The sequence below is a fragment of the Adiantum capillus-veneris genome, chromosome 7 (assembly GCF_014529385.1).
Source record: "Adiantum capillus-veneris isolate H3 chromosome 7, ASM1452938v2, whole genome shotgun sequence".
NCBI classification, from domain to species: Eukaryota; Viridiplantae; Streptophyta; class Polypodiopsida; order Polypodiales; family Pteridaceae; genus Adiantum; species Adiantum capillus-veneris.
The window spans coordinates 120,827,244-120,844,287 of NC_140937.1; the positions used below are offsets into that span (position 1 = coordinate 120,827,244).

At 43.8% G+C, this 17,044-nt stretch overlaps 1 pseudogene across 1 annotated transcript in view; it reads left to right on the top strand.

The window, feature by feature from the left end:
* Positions 1 to 484: 484 nt before the first annotated feature.
* LOC147454527 (uncharacterized) overlaps positions 485 to 17,044 on the top strand; it is a 41,603-nt pseudogene continuing 25,043 nt past the window's right edge. Inside the window, exons 1-2 of the transcript XR_015188777.1 lie at positions 485 to 616; positions 1,083 to 1,133. The product of XR_015188777.1 is annotated as an uncharacterized LOC147454527 (transcript). The remainder of the gene's footprint in view (positions 617 to 1,082; positions 1,134 to 17,044) is intronic.

Consider the following 17,044-nt stretch of genomic DNA (forward strand, 5'->3'; position numbering starts at 1 on the left):
TACAGTCCACTTCCAAATTTCACATCTAGTAGATTACTTCATCGCTAAAATACTTGCAACATTGAATCAACACCATCTTCATTTGCTAAAATCCATTTCGAATCTCCTTCAAACTCTACTTACTCTTTCTGAAATCATCACTATACTCTCTATCAGTTGACGCACTTAAATTTGTGTCCTCCCATGATAAACAATATAATATTTTCAAAATGTATATGCTGCTCACTAGCATACTAATTTGTGTCCTGCCTAATATTTTCAAAATGTATGTGCTTCTGACTTGGTTAGCATAATGGAATTCTGTCCTTCCTACCACTTGACATCATATAGAGCATTCAATGGTTATAATTAATCATTTGCTGCTGCAACAAAATTGTATAGCAAGACCCACCAAGCAAGACTAGTAAATCCCATCTGCGTTTCGATGTGTTTTTAGAGACATAGACTAGATAAAAATTGACTATTTTGCGCTTCGTATAATCGAGAACGTTCAAAATATAAATAAAATAAAAGTAGATTTGCATGGCTGCCTTGAAAGCATGCGCAGCCCACAGTAATGACAGCTGCAATCGAACGCTGCTAAGGAAGAGTTCTTAGCTAGCAGTGCTCTCTCCAGGTTCTCTCTCTCTCTCTCTCTCTCTCTCTCTCTCTCTCTCTCTCTCTCTGTGCGTGTGTGTGTGTGTGGGGAAAGGTAACACATAGGTTGTTTCTTTTTGCCTTTTGTTGTATGGTAAGAACAATTGAGCGAAATCGCTCTCTGTGCGTGTGTGTGTGTGTGTGGGGAAAGGTAACACATAGGTTGTTTCTTTTTGCCTTTTGTTGTATGGTAAGAACAATTGAGCGAAATCGAGTATACTAGTTCTGAGAGAGAGAGAGAGAGAGAGAGAGAGAGAGAGAGAGAGAGAGAGAGGTAACACAGGCATTGTGCTGGGTTTCTTAGTCTTCACCTCAAAGGGATATTTTGAAGCTCCACACTTAAATGAAACATATTTCTACAAGTATACGAAGGTGGTGTGTGCCAGGAATCACTATGCATGGGTGAAATTTATATGGGTAGCTTGTTTTATGTTGTTCATGTACAGGTGAGGGGCGGGTTCAAAATTGGAATTTGGTCCTTGGAAGAATGAGCAAAAGTGAGTATTCATCAATTTGTGTTCGTAAGTGGTGTGGGGTTTTGGAGAAGAAGAAAGAGAGTAAATGTAATATTATTGGGCACCCGAGCAAGAAATCAATACCAACACACTAATAGAAACTACAACAAACTGAAGTTAATATATATATATATATATATATATATATATATATATATATATATATATATATATATATATATATATATATATATATATATAGCTTTGCAATTGCCTTTTGCTAGCCAAAAATAGAGACCCAAAAAGATCACGCCAAAGGCTGGCCAAAATTTGCTGTCTGGAAGCTACTGCCTCGTAATTAGTTCACTTAAATTTGATCTTAGCCTTCAGTTTTTATGTCGTGATCTTCAGTCTTAATGTCTTGGGCCCTCGTAAGTTTAGTAAGGAGTGCCACATTATCAAGTCTTTGTAATATACCCTTCCTTGAAAGAAGAGTACTCGCCCTCAATTACGCCAGCAAAATAGACAAAGGCTAGAAACTAGCTCAATAGACATTGATTCTAGCACGTACATAAAGACATTAGTCAATGAATAGTCACATTAGATTCACATCATTATCCCCATCAAGATCTCATATACGAATCATGATCATTGTAACTGACTTAGCAATGACTTCTAGACCATGCTGATCTTTTCACTGATGTCTTGATCTACTAAGTCTCATTATTATCATATTCACATTACGCGTCAGTGAACAGATAAAATACTGTAGCTATTTCATATTTTTGACACATACTCAAACATACACACATGAGAGACATGTAACAAGTTCTTTTTAGAAATTCTCATTTCAATGTACATCTTTTCATAAAGTCAATCTGCTGAATATTGTCAATTTGTTAGTACCCCTAAAATCTCAAAGAGAAATTTGTGAATTCATTTCTTATAGGATAAAGGACTAGAGTGGCTCCCCTCTTGTGCAACACACACCGCACCTGATTCGACCCGTTGATTTGACGTGCAATTAGCTAAACCAAAAGCCTTAAGGTACAGCTCTAGTATATGAGGAGAATCTGCTGAGTCCTCCTCCTCTGTCCATTTTGCACCAAGAGCTCGATAGTAACCGAACTTGACCAAACTAGACTAGCTCCCCTCTTGTGCAGCACGTACCGCACCTGATTCAACCTGTAGTTGGAGCTAAACCAAAAGCCTCAAGCTACAGCTCTAGTACCTAAGGAAAATCTGTTAAGTCCTCCTCCTACGTCCATTTTGCACCAAGAGCTCGATAATAACTGAACTTGACCAAATGTTGGCGGACCATCTTACCCTTCACTTTCCTTTCCTTGTGCACTAGGATCTGTACTGGAATGAAAACCTCTTTTGTCTCTTCCACTCTTGGTGCTACTCCTGGCTCCTTGTCCTTTGGCACCTCACCTTTGAAAAGTCTTAAGAACTGGGAAGGGCCCATAGTATCACATACCAAGCTTTGGCAACAACCTCTTCTTACCCTTCCTCTTTCGTAGGCTTTCCTTTTCAAACTGGACTCAGCTTTTTGTCTCTTCCGCTCTTGGTGCTAATCTGGCTCCTTGTCCTTTGGCCCCTCACTTTTGAAAGGTCTCAAGAAATTGGAAGGGCTCGTAGTATCACATACCAAGCTTTGGTAATAGCCTCTTCTTACCCTTGCCGAAGGCTTGCTTTTTCAAACTAGAGTAGTTGTGGGGATGCTTGCTTGCTGCCTTGACTTCTCCAAACTCTCCTTTACCTTAACAAAAGCAGTCTCCAGATCGTGTGTCTATTGATCTCTTCAAAAACCTTGTCCTTGGTGCATAGAATCGGTGGAACCTTTCTGACACCCTCAACAATCTAAAATCACACCTTCCCTGTAGACGTGTGAACAATGTTGTTGTCACAATTTGATGATGTGGCATGACCATTGGCAGAGAAAGTGCTAAGTGGACAAGAGAAATTGAACGGACTAACTTGAAGAACTTATGAAGCACTGGCCATGGGGCCCAAAGCCCTAGAAGACAGAAGCTTGAACCCTAAAAGGGATTTCCGCAAAATGCACTGACATGCTGAAGTGTGGCAAATTGTACGGATGATGACGTGGCAGGGCCGTACGAAATTTCCGCGATTTGCGTTGCAGGTGCCACATGGCAGGCTGCACGGAAATTATGCTGGCTGGTTTTGGGAATCTCCAGTGCTAGCTTTTGGGTGAAAGTGCTTTTGAATCGATTTCTTTTGGGGCTTTGTTTTTGGGCATCCCATTTACTATTTATAAGAGCCCTTTGGGCCTCACTCTACAAAGGATCTGGACGCAGAGTCTAAGAGCAAAGGTCCCTCGGGAGTTGTACTTTGCAATGATTAATGATAAAGAAAACCGAAAGGGGTGCCAGACTTTGGGGCCAATACCTCTGGGCACGGAACTAGGTCGTGCCATGTTGACTCCCTCTCGAAGTTTTTATTTGTGTGTTGCTATTGATTTCTGGCTTGGAGTGTCCAAGCCTTGTTACAGTTGTTGTAAGAAAACTCCACCAATGGCTAATACTTATCCCACCGAGTCTTGTTGTCAGAGATGTAAAACGTCAACAAGTCAAAAACCATTGAGTTGGCTATCTCCGACTGCCTATCGGTCTATGGATGAGGAGATGAATAGAATTCAAGCTGAGTGCATATATTCTCCCACATTGCTCTCCAAACCAAGCTCGTGAATCTGGGGTCTCTATCTGACACTATAGATTTTGTTATGCCATGTAATTTGAAAATCTACAAGACAAATAGTGTAGCCTGTAATGGGAGGGCACCACGTGCCAACGGAAAAGAACAGATGAGACAAGCTTTTAGTGTAACAGACTTGCACACTCCAAGTCAAGAATCAATCGTGACAGCACCAAATAACCACTTCAAACAATTCACAGATCACAATAGATTTGCACTGGCCCGGCGGAGTTCCGTGCCTAGAGATATTGGCCCCAAAGACTGGCGCCCCTTTCGGTATTTCTTTTTATATTAATCAGTTCAAAGTACAAGAGAGTGACTCGGGGTTTGCTCTCAGACTCTGCGACCAGATGCTATGAGAAGTGAAGGCCCAAGCAACGTATTTAAAGGTTTATAAGGGATGCCTAAAAGCAGAGCCCCAAAAAGCTTCAAAATCAAAAGCAACTGCTCTCCTCTCTCTCAGAGAATCCAACTCAAAGCAAAAAGCATTTTCTCTCTCTTTCTCATTGCATGGAGAAGAAAAAGCAGGCTGCCGTAAAACACGCCGCAAAAAGCGGAAGTCCGTATCTGCTGCCATGTCATCATGCGCCGGCAGTTTTAGAGTTTGCTGAATTTAGGGTTTCAGCCAGAAATTAGGGTTTACTGCAAATTAGAGTTTTCTTCCACTTTGGGTTGCTCATCAGGCTCCCCATCATTAGGCACATCACCTTTAAAAGGTTTCAAGAGACTCACATGGAATGCATTGTGAATCCTCCAAGTATCTGGCAGTTTCAATTGGAAGGAGACATCATTTAGCTTTTCAGTAATTTAGAAAGGTCCGTAGTATCTCATACTAAGCTTTGGAAAAAAGCCTCTCCTTTCCCTTTTTCTTTCGTAGGCGTGCCTTCTCAAAACGTAAGAGCACCCAATCATCCTCCTTCAATTTCATGTCGCGACGATGGCGATCCGCTGCCTTTTTCTGTCGTTCTTGAGACTTCTGCAAAGTCTCGCGAACCTTGGCAAAAGCCGTATCCAAATCTCGCGTATATTCATCCGCTTAAAAGATCTTATCTTTCGTGCTCAGAAAGGGTGGAACCTCCGCAGCACCTTCAACAATCTCAAATGGCGCCTTCCCCGTCGAAGAGTGTATCGTGTTATTGTAGGCAAATTCCACCAAAGGTAAGTATCTTTCCCATTGAATCTTCTGATCTGAGATATAAGACTTTAATAAATCTAGAACCACTGAATTGGCAATCTCGGATTGCCCGTCAGTCTGCGGGTGGAACGACGACGAGAACTGCAACCGCGTGCCAATGTTCTCCCAAATTGCCTTCCAAAACAAACTCGTAAATCTGGGGTCTCTGTCGGAGACAATCGTCTCAGGCATGCCATGTAATCTGAAGATCTGGGCCACAAACAGTTTCGCTAAGTGATCCGGCTTGATTGTTTTCTTCACCGGAATAAAATGAGCCTGTTTGCTAAATCTGTCAATAACAGTCGAGATACCATCGTGACCACTCTGTGTCCTCGGGAGATCAAAAATGAAATCCATCGCAATACTTTCCCAGGGGCGGGTGGGTATGGGTAAAGGCTGTAACACTCCCTGTGTCCTATACCTGTCAAACTTGACCTTCTAGCATACTAAGCAACTGCGCACAAACTCTTCCACATCCTTTTTGAGTCTCGGCCAAAAGAAGTATCTCTCTACCCCTTTCATGGTGGTAGCAATGCCGCGGTGACCCGTAAAAGGTGGACAGTGGCATTCAGTCATAACCTTTTCCCTCAACGGCTATGTAACGCGTCTTTTTCATCAAGTAGCCTTCCCGAAGGGAGTATCCATCTACTGTCTCCCCATCCCGTATTCGTGTGAAAGTATCTGCAAAATCTGCATCTCTGGCATACTGATCGACCATATCCTCGAAGCTCCTATGATGTATCGCGGAAATAGCCAGAACCAACGGCTTCCGAGACAAAGCGTCTACCACCACATTCTTCTATCCCTGAACATGGACAATCTGGAAGTGAAACTGTGACAAGATGTTCGTCCACCGCATTTGCTTTTCCGAAAGTTGCTTTTGTGACAAGAAGTAGCGCAAACTCTGATGGTCTGTAAAGACAGTAAAATCCGCTCCGAGTAGGTAGTGCCGCCACTGAGTAAGAGCATGGATAACCGTACAAAAGCTCTTTATCATATATATGTGCTGTCATCTCTGGCCTAGAGAACAATCGGCTCTCATAAGCAATGACATGGCCTTCTTGCATCAAGACCGCACCGAGACTACGACCACAAGCAACACAATATACTTCAAATGACTTCTGCAAGTCCGGCAAAGTCAAAACTGGTCCCATAGTCAATTTCTCTTTCAAGGTCCGAAAGGCAATCACCTCTGTGGATCCCCACGAGAAAGGGACTCCTTTTTGTGTCAAGATATGCAAAGGGGAAGCAACCTCTGCAAACTTTCGTATGAACCGCCTGTAGTACGAACATAGTCCCAAGAAGCTTCTTACTTCATAGCATTCTTCAAATCAGGTCAATCATGGATAGTCTCTATCTTGGCCGGGTCCATTTGTACTCCAGCTTCTGCTGAGACAATGTGTCCCAAAAAGTGTATCTCTGGTAGGAAAAATTCACTTTTCTTTGCATTAATCACTAACTTGTGATCTCGTAATGCCTGAGAGACCTGAAGCAGATGATCTTTGTGTTCTGCCTCATTCTTGGAGAAAACAATGATGTCGTCAAAGAAAGTGCCAACAAATAGTGTGTATTCTCGAAAAATCATGTCCATCATCTGGTTTAATGTCGCAGGAGCATTGGTTAAGCCAAAAGGCATCACCAAAAACTCAAATAACCCAAAAGTAGTTCGGAAGGCTGTCTTGTAGACGTCTCCCGGCGCGATTCGGATCTGATGATATCCACTCTTCAAGTTAATCCTGCTAAAGCACGAGGATCCCTGTAACCTGTCGAGTATATCATCGATCCTAGGAATCGGAAATCTGTTCTTGATGGTGATTTTGTTGAGAGCTCTATAATCGATGCACATCCTCCAAGATCCGTCTTTCTTTAAAACCAACAACACTGGAGAGCAATACGGTGAAGTACTAGGCTGCTGGACAAGACCCTTTTCCAAGAGGTCTTTCACCGGGTTCATAATCTCTTCATTCTGTGCTCGGCTCACACGGTAAGGTGGCCGGTTCGGTGGTGTGCTTCCAGGTATCAGATCAATGGTATGATCTTTAGGACGAGCAGGTGTTAACTCTCCTGGTAGGCCACCATCTGAGAAGCAATCAGCGTGAGAGTGGAGAAAATCTTGGCGTTCTTTATCAAGTTTAGACATATTTGTCCTATCCTTATCGCTCAATTCTTTCATAAAGATCGAGTAAACAAAACAGACTGGATTTCATTAATTTTGAAATGGCCGAAGCCGATACAATAGGGACAGACTTGCCCTTCATTTTAATATCAAGTACAATTGTTCTGCCCTTTTCTGTAGTCAAAGTCGCTTTTCTCGCCCGATAATCGACCATGGCGTTGTTTTGTGGTACCAGGGAATCCCTAAGAGAACATCACAACCCTCCAAAGGCATTATGAAGAAGTCCTCATGCCCCAAATACCCCTGACAATGCAACCGAAGTTTGCCAATGACAGGTGTAATGGCTACATCCCTGCGGGTGCCGCTAGAACTGCCTCTGCAAGTGGTCCCATCTGATCGGGATTAATCTCGAGCCGCGCCGCCAATTCTGGTGAAATGAAGTTGGCCTTGGCTCCTCCATCAAAGAAAATCAGGGCCTCTTGATCTTTCACTTTGCCCCAAGCTCGGCAAAGTTCTGTACTCTCATCCATGGTGTCGGGATCGGTACCCACACAATCTGGAACCAGTCCTGCTTTCATCTTGCCTTTTTGTCCACGTTCCTCAGCTGCTCTCGAACTCTCAGGCCTGTTGTCGTTCTTATCATTCTGTTCTTTCTGTGCCTTTTTGGGGCACTTCGCGGAGATGTGTCCCGGTTCCCCGCATCCAAAGCACTTCCCCTCTTTGATGAATCGAGCTTCCTCCTGAGGAGTAAGCTTGGGTCGTGCATCCTTTTTCTTTGGGTTGCTCTTTTTCTTTCTACTTTCATTCCCAGAAGTCTGTTCGGCTCGCTGTGTCATGTTCTCATCTATGGGGTAAGTCAGACTGCCAGAGTGAATGGCAAAGCCCCGCTTCGCATGACTCATCAACTCCTGAGTAGAAGCTGACTTTTGCTCCAAGCAATGATCTCGGATCTCTGTAGGTAGACCAAGGTGAACCGCTCAATCTGTTCTCTGAACGTGATCTTCTTAAATGAAGAGGCGGGTAGAAAAGACCTCCAGAATCTTTCACAATAAGCATTGATTGTATCTTTCTTGGTCATCCGAAGATGGTTCCAAGCAGCTCATATATCTCGTTCATATTCTTGCGTCAACCAGGAAGAAATAAAAAGCTTTTTGAATTTCAGCCATTTAACTGGCGCAGTCTTGTTTAAAAGAAGCGTGGACCACCAAGTACGAGCATTCCCCTTTAGGTAAGAGGTAGCTCTCCGAATCTTGGAGTGCTCTGAATAGCGTCCTCCTGCAAAAGCAATGTCAAACTGCTGTATAAACGACAAAGCCTTTGAAGCATCTGAGTATCTTGAAAAGGTATCAAACTTGATCGAGTGGCCACCTTCCTTAAACTCTCGGACTTTCTTGCTTTTATCTTCGAGAAAGTCATACTGGTTGGCTTTATAAAAGTTCTTCTTGTTCGCATAGAAGTTTCCATCATCAGAATCTGAGCTGTCTGTAGACGAGTCCTCAGTAGAACTGTCAGGCTCTGGGCGAGATTTAGCCTTCTTTGCCTTTTTCTTGCCCTTTCCGAAGCTTTGTTTCTTGCTTCGCTTTTTACCTTTTCTGTCTTCTTCGCTCGAATCTGAAGAGCTAGAAGAACTGTCAAAAGAAGAAGAAGAAGAACTGGGTACTCCTTCAAATCGAACACGTTTCTTCTGTTTCTTTGCCTTATCAAAAGTTCACTGACGACCCAAATATCCCGGGAAGTCAGTGATTTTCTTTTTCTTTTTGCCGTGTTTTTTGGCTTTCTTTTGCGTGTCAAAAAGCTGGGCGATCCGTGCATCAACCACCTCTTCTAATTCCTTCTCTGAATATTTCTTGTGAGTAGAAGGTTTCTTGAGAGTGGGTGTAGTGGTTTTTTGCCACTGCTCATGCACTTCCTGAAAAGAAGTCTCGCTCATATATTTTGCAAATTTTGGGTCCTTCGCAAAATTGAGCATCATCTTTGTTGCATTGCCGATCAACTGGCGACGCTCCATCTCTCGCCGCTCCGCCTGAGTAGGCCGAGGCGGGCCATACTCTCTACCTGAATCTTCGTTGTGATCCCTGCCTGCATCTCCAGATGTAGAGGGAGTCGACTGATCCTTGCGGGAAGCCATAGGTGCTGCCGAAAAAAATTGGGGATCGGATTTCCCGCATAAGAGAAATCGGCCGTGCTCCGATACCACTGTAACAGACTTGGACACTCCAAGTCAAGAATCAATCGCGACAACACCAAATAATCACTTCAAACAATTCACAGATCACAATAGATTTTCACTGGCCCGGCGTAGTTCGCTCTCAGACTCTGCGTGCAGCTGCTCTAAGAAGTGAAGGCCCAAGCCACTTATTTAAAGGTTTACAAGGGATGCCTAAAAGCAGAGCCCCAAAAAGCTTCAAAATCAAAAGCAACTGCTCTCTCTCTCTCTCTCTCTCTCTCTCTCTCTCTCTCTCTCTCTCTCTCTCTCTCTCTCTCTCTCTCTCTCTCTCTCAGAGAGTCTTTCTCATTGCGTGGAGAAGAAAAAGCAGGTTGCCGTAAAACGTGCCGCAAAAAGCGGAAATCCATACCTGTTGCCATGTCATCATGCGCCGGCAGTTTTAGGGTTCGCTGACTTTAGGGTTTCAGTCAAAAATTAGGGTTTTTGGCAGTTTTTAGGATTTGCAGGAATTTTAGGGTTTCAGCCAGAAATTAGGGTTTTTGCTGTCCGCCACGTCATCACTTTGTGACATTTAGCACTTCAAATAACACTGAACTATAAGAGATACACGACACACGAGACAGGGAGTGGTGGAGCTCCACCCCAAGAGAGCACTGGCCCCAAACCCTGGAGCCCCTTTCGGTATTTCTTTATATTGCTTGAACTCCGTACAACGGTGGTGTCATGTATTTGTACCTTCACCTAGAAGAGTGCCAGATAATGAGCCCTTGCCACATATTTAAAGGCCCTTGGCTTGAAAAGTAGTTTACATGAAAAGCTATAGCCCTAAAAGCATCTGACCTCCAAAAGCTAGCGCTAGTAAAGTTGTCCTTACAATCTGCCACTTTATCAGCGGGTAGCGCAATTCACGAAAGTCTATATAGCTTGCCACGTTATGAACGCCAAATCGCGGGTGTCCATACAACTACTACATCATCATGGTTTTACGTAAGAGTTTTGTGTGTGTGTGCTGGCTTTAATGCTAGGGACCTGTGCCCCATTGGATGGGGTCCCATAAGTTGGTAAAGACTTCTTATATTTCTTTGCCCCAGGACCTGTAAGTTGGTGAAAACTTCTTCTACTACTTCTTCTTAGGGTTTACGCCCCTCGGTCGGGATCTGCAGGTCCGTTAGGGTTGGGTTTGAGAAACTCAGACACACCTGGTCTTTAGTGGCTTGACACGTCAGCAATTTTGTGACATCCCCCCCCTCTTGAAAGAAGAGGCGATTACCATATATTTGCAAAACAACTCAAGTTAGCTCAAAAAATTCCGAGGAACATTGAGTTTTCTCATTCCATATCGGAGCTCTTGATATTCTAGCGTAGAAAAATTAGCCATCACACCCAGACTGCACTGATCTGTAACAGGTGTCTTGATGCACTAATAATCACATACCCAGGTAATCTCACCCAATTAGGAATATTCAGTTGTTGGCACATCACAATATAACATAAATACTCACATATATATGATGCAAGACAGTACGAACAACGCCGCTGAGCACTCCCCCGAGACAAATGATATGCGGTATGAAGCTACTCAACAACTACCTTGTCACTCCCCCAACAAATAACTTAAAATGGTCTGGGCTGTGAGCTCAAAGGACTCATACAACCAAACAGTCCCCAGACTGCAGTTTGCATCACTTGGAGGTTTCAAGCATACAATTAAACACTTCATAGACATCCTGTCTGCGTTGCTTAGAGGTTTTTCTGCGTACAACAAAACGCTCCCCAGACATCCCGTCTGCATCGTTCCGAGGTTTTTAAGCATACAATGAAACGCTCCCCAGACATCTCGTCTGCGATGTTTCGAGGTTTAGACAATACAAAAACAACATTTCTCACCACTCCATCCGGGTGTAAATCATCAGCATTGAAACCAGTATTAAAACCAGAGTAAAACGATTCAAGTTGGCACCAAGTCAGGTTTAAAATAGATACAATCTATTTCAAACAAATTTCAAACAGTACTTTCTTGGACAAGCTCAAAAGTATCAAAATACAAAACAATTAGAAAATTCATTTAGGTTTTTGTTCGGACATCCGAACTTTAAGGGATGATTGGCTTGTCCTTCTGCATTTGGGTAATGGTACGGTTCTGGATCTAGAGAGTCACGTCATTCTTGTGGTGCCAAGGCATGCCCAACAGAACATCATAATTGCCTAACTTCATGATGTGGAAATCGGCTTTTCCATGATATCCTTGTATAGTCACTGGAAGCGTACCAATGAGCGGTACCACTTTCTGAGTTTGCCTCGTGGCTAGCTCGGCTTCAGGTTCTCCACCCTCTGCATCATAATCAAAGAAGATGAACTTTTGTGTAGCACCGAAATCCAAGAAGATCGGGGCTTTTAAGCCGTTGACTTTTCATAAGCTGTGCACAACTCATTTGTACTCTCGAGGTTTACATAAATATTAGGTACTAGTCGAATTGTAGGTTTAGCTCTCTTAGCCGGAGGTGGCAATGCAGATCTTTTTGCCGTCGGAGCAAAAGGTTGCTCTGAAGACGTCGATGCTCGCTGAGGACATATATTGAACATATTCCTTGTTTGAAAACATTCAAAGCATCGTCCTTCTTGTAACAGGGTTTCTCGTTGACGTTGTGTTAGACGGTTGTCGGGAGTTCTAATGAGTCATCGGGGTTGATTTAGTGGATATCTCTAGCTTTCCTTTCGTCAGTTTATCATTGGTGGTCAAGGTCTGTCTAGTCTTCTAAGTCAAAACTTCATCAGTGGGGTAGGTCAAATTTCTTGAATGTATTGAGAATCCCCGTTTAACATGTCCCATTAGTTGTTGTATAGACTCAGACTTTTGTTCAAGGCAGTAATCTAGGATCTCTGTAGGGAGTCCGCAGCAAAACTGCTCAATCTGTTCTTTGAAAGTGACCTTCTTAAACGAAGAGGTCAATAGAAAAGAATCCCAAAACCTCTCACAATATGCATCCAAAGTGTCACCCTTGGTCATCCGAACATGGTTCCAAGGGGTTCTCACATCTCATTCGTACTCCTAGGTCAACCAAGAAGAAATAAAGAGCCGTTTGAACTTCAACCACTTGGTCGGAACTTCTTCCTCAAAAGAGTGGACCACCATGTTCGAGCATTTCCCTCTAAAAACGATGCTACCCTTCTGATCTTGGAGTGCTCTGAGTAATGCCCTCCGGAGAAGGCTATATCAAACTGTTGAATATAAGCCAAAGCCCTTGGAGCATCTCGAAATCCAGAAAAAGATTCAAATTTCACTCACTGTCCACCCTCTTTAAACTCCACTGTCTTCTTGTTCTTATCTTCGAGGAAATCATATTGGTTGGCTCTGTAAAAGTGTTTCTTCTTTGCATAAAACATATAATCGTCGGAGTCCGAACTGTCAGAGGATGACTCCTTCGTAGAACTATCAGAAACTGGTCGGAATCTGATCTTCTTTTCCTTAATCTTGTTCTTTCCAAAACCTTGTTTCTTGCTTCACTTCTTGCCCTTTTTGTCCTCCTCGCTCGACTCAGAAGAGGAAGAGCTAGAAGAACTGTCGGAAGAAGAGGAAGAAGAACTGGGTAGTCCTTCAAAACGCACATGCTTCTTCTGTTTTCGTGCAGATGCAAAAGAAGATTGATGGCCCAAGTAACCGGGGTAGTGAGTCCTCTTCTTGCGCTTCTTCGATGGCTTCTTCGTGTCCAGAAGCTGATTGATTTGGGTCTGGACCACATCATGGAGTTCTTCTTCAATGAACATCCTCGGAGTAGGAGGTTTCTTGATTTCCGGTTTGATTGGTGGCTCGATGGCTTTCTGCCACTGGGTATGCACTTCAGCCATCGACTGCTGGGTCAAAAATTTTGCATACTGGGGGTGGGTCTACCTTAGGGTACTAAAAGATTCCGAAATGATCGGAACTAGCCAATGCTCGAAATTGCCTTCTTGTTATTGTGGTCCGTTTCAGATAAAAAAGAAGATAAGTGGGGTTTCTTATAAGTTGGACCTACCTTCAGGCATTGCTGTTCATCCCGTGTTCCACGTGAGCCGTCTGAAAGAATGGCTGGGGCAGGATGACTTAGTAATCCCTCCTGAGCAAGTCCCGAACTTACAGGACACCACTTGTTATATTCCACTTGAACCCGAATCGGTTCTCGATCGAAGGGCCCGCAAGTCTCGCAAGTCTTTGTACCTCGAATATTTGATCAAGTGGAAGCATCGTCTTGAGTCCCAAGCTACTTGGGAGTCAGCTAGATCGTTAAGGATTCATTTCCCCGGTTTTATAACCGAGGATATTGCTAAGGACAATAATTAAAAAATAAGGGGGGACGTGTTATGTCTCGAGGCATCAGGATGGGCGCTTCCAGTTATGTCCAACCAGTGTGAACATGGCCCTTTGGTTATGAAGTCCTATAAATAGGACTTGAGTCTCATTTATGAGACATCTTGTGTGATCACCACATTCGGACTCTTGGACGTTGGCAGCCTGCCCGCCGCACACCTGTACTGGTGTGCGTTTGGTGGTATGGGACACCAGCTCTAATGGCAGAGGCTAAGCCCGCTTGGCTACAGGCTCCCAGGCTCAGGGATGGGCCGGTATTGGCTCTATGGTTAGGAGGTGAGCCTAATGTCTGCTCACTACGTGTGTCTAGATGTGAGTTTGGCTTGCGTCATGTCGTGTGTGCAGGATGGACCCAGAAAAGGACTAACATTTGGTCTCCAAAAGCTAGTGCCAATAAGGCTGTTCGTACAATCTACCATGTCATCAACCCAAATCGTGGATGTCGGTATAGCTGCCACATCATCATATTTTTACGCAAGAGTTGTGTGTGTGTGCTGGCAATGCTAGGGATTGGGGCCCCATCGGACAGGTCCCATAAGTTGGTAAAGACTTCTTTTATTTCTTTGCCTCCACTCGCAAGGATCTGTAAGTTGGTGAAAACTTCTTTTCTTGCTTCTTCTTAGGGTTAAGGCCCCTTGGCCGAGATCTGCAGGTCAGCTAGGGTTGGGTTTGGGAAGCCCCAACCCGTCGAGTCTCAAGTGGCTTGACATGTCAGCAGTTTGTGACAATAGCCAAGTGGTCAGCTTTCACCGTCTTCTTTAATAGTACAAAGTGAGCTTGCTTGCTGAATCTGTCGATTACAGTCCCAATATCATCATGTTCTCTGTGACTCTTCAGAAGATCAAAGATAAAGTCCACTGCTATACTTTTTCAAGGTCGATTTTGAATAGGTAAAGGCTGTAGGAGTCCTGCCAATTTGTGTATCTCAAACATTATCTTTTGACATACCATACAAGTGCGGACAAAATCGTCCATTGCCTTCTTGAACTGAGGCTAGTAGAAATACTTTTCCACTCCCTTCAAGGTACCCCGATGCCTCTGTGTTCAACAAAAGGAGGATTGTGGTACTCCGTCAACACGCGTCACCCTAACATGGATTTTCACATCAAATAATCTTCCTTGAGAGAATATCGCACAACTGTCTCCCCACTCTATACCCTAACAAAGATGTCCGCAAAAGTTATATGTAGTGCACTGCTCAAGGATCTCCTCAAAATTCTGATGGTGCACTACCATGAAAGCGGATATACGTGGCTATGTATTTGCGACTGTATTCTTTGTTTCCGCGATGTAGACAATCTGGAAATGGAACTGCAATAGTATGTTTTCCCATCTCACGTGCTTATGTGAAAGTTGTTTCTTGGACAAGAAATACTTTAAATTTTGATAATTGAACAAACTGGAATATAATTTTAGCACTTTAGAAAAACTGAACATAGAAAGAGAGGGAGAGAATCTAGGTGCATACAGTTCCAAAATCAGATTTTCATCCAGTCATGTCATTTGCATCGAAGCTCTTGATATTCCGGTGTAGCAATGTTAGCCATCACACTCATACCGCACTGATCTTTGAAGTGGTGTCTCAAAGCACTAAGATCACATACCCAAGCAATCTCATCCAATTTGAAACTATTGATGCATTAAATTCATATGCTTCACAAAATGCTTTACAGATAACACACAATTCACACGTGAAACCATATAACATAATGTCACAAAGTGATGATGTGGCATGACCAACTGGAAGAGAAATGGTCGAGTGGACAAGAGAAATTGAATTAATCAACTAAAAAAGCTTTTGAGCACCGACAGAAGGGCCTAACCCTAAAATCTCAAAGCTTGAACTCTGAGGAGGATTTCTATAAAATGTGATGACAGACTGACATGGCAGTCCGTATGGATGATGACATGGTAGGACAGTACAGACAATTGCTTGCCACCTCAAAAGTCAACTTCTAGCCCAAATAACCTGGGAAACCCGTGGATTTCCTCTTCTTCTGGGAGTGCTTCAAGTCTTTCATTATCTTCTTTCCAAGAGCTCTGTCGAGCTCTTTCTGCGTCGAGTACAGTTTTCACTTTTCAGCACTCCGCTTGTCTTGAGAATCGATGGCCTCACGCCATCTCGAGTGAATCTCATCAATCGGGTAATTCTTTAGGTTTTTTGCAAATTTTGGGTCTCTGAAGTACTTGATCAATCTTTTCACATACGTGTCAACCTACAGTTGACGATTGTACTCCGTTCTGGCAAACTCCCCCGCCGAAATTTTGTTCGCGGCTGGCATTTCAGGGTGCCCCCCACTCTTGGGTTCTTTATGGCTTATGCCCCTAAAGATAGAGCGATGAACACGGGAGCTCCGCGATGGACTAAGGGTGGGAGTGGCTAGTAAGTCCACTGCAGAAGGAATTGGATCCTTCGTAGAAGAAGAATCTTTCTGAGCTCTAATACCACTGTTATAGGCTTGGACACTCCAAGCGAAAAATCAATGGCAACACATGAAAGAAACTGCAAAATCATTGAACTTGATGTGTGTGTGTGTGTCTGAGAGAGAGAGAGAGAGAGAGAGAGAGAGAGAGAGAGAGAGAGAGAGAGAGTAAGTTGACACGGCTTTGGCTTCAAAAAATTAAAAGTATTCCTTTTTTTCCTAAGTCAAAGATTCTCTCAACGAAAACAATGCTCTAGTCTATAGCACGTAGCAACGGGCAATGACGAAGCACGTTGATTTGCAATACTATTAGCCGGGAAGCACGGCTATAAATTTTATTTTCTACCATTCAAAAAATGCAGTGTCTGCCACCTTTCTCGATCCTCTAACAATGCTACCTCTCCATTATATGTGTATAGACAAATGGAAAGTTTAACCTCAACTTGTACGCACTTGCAGTGTACATAATGCATAGTAAGAAGCTGATCGTTTCTTGTGTGGTCATTAAAAATATATGAGCATGCAAGGAGTTACAAACATGCGAGGGGCTAGAGCACTTATAAGCTCTATTTTTTTCTACAAAATTCCCGCGCTGCCTGAGCTGTCCGCCCGCCCCTCACTCCCCCCTCCTCATGCTGCCTGTAGCCTGCCCGCATTTCCCCACACCCACCTCATGTCTCTATTGGAGTTGGTTCATAGCGATGCCGACTCGCTTCCTTCGCCTCGACGCCTTCGACCCCCCCTCGTTCGCCTTCGCAGCAGCAGACACAGAATGGCGGCTTCTGCTCTACCTCAGAGGGACTCCATTGAAAGCCCCCTCGCCCGACACTGCAAAGCTGACCCTTCGACTTGTTCTTTCGCCATAAGAGCAAGAGAGCTTGATGGACGAAGTGGAGCGCTTGCAAGCCACTTCGGTTATCTATAAGATCATTGGCACTCGGCCCAGTCAGGGCAAGGTTCTGGATTTACTACAGGCCCGTCTTCTCTCTGATGAGTGCAAGATCACTGAT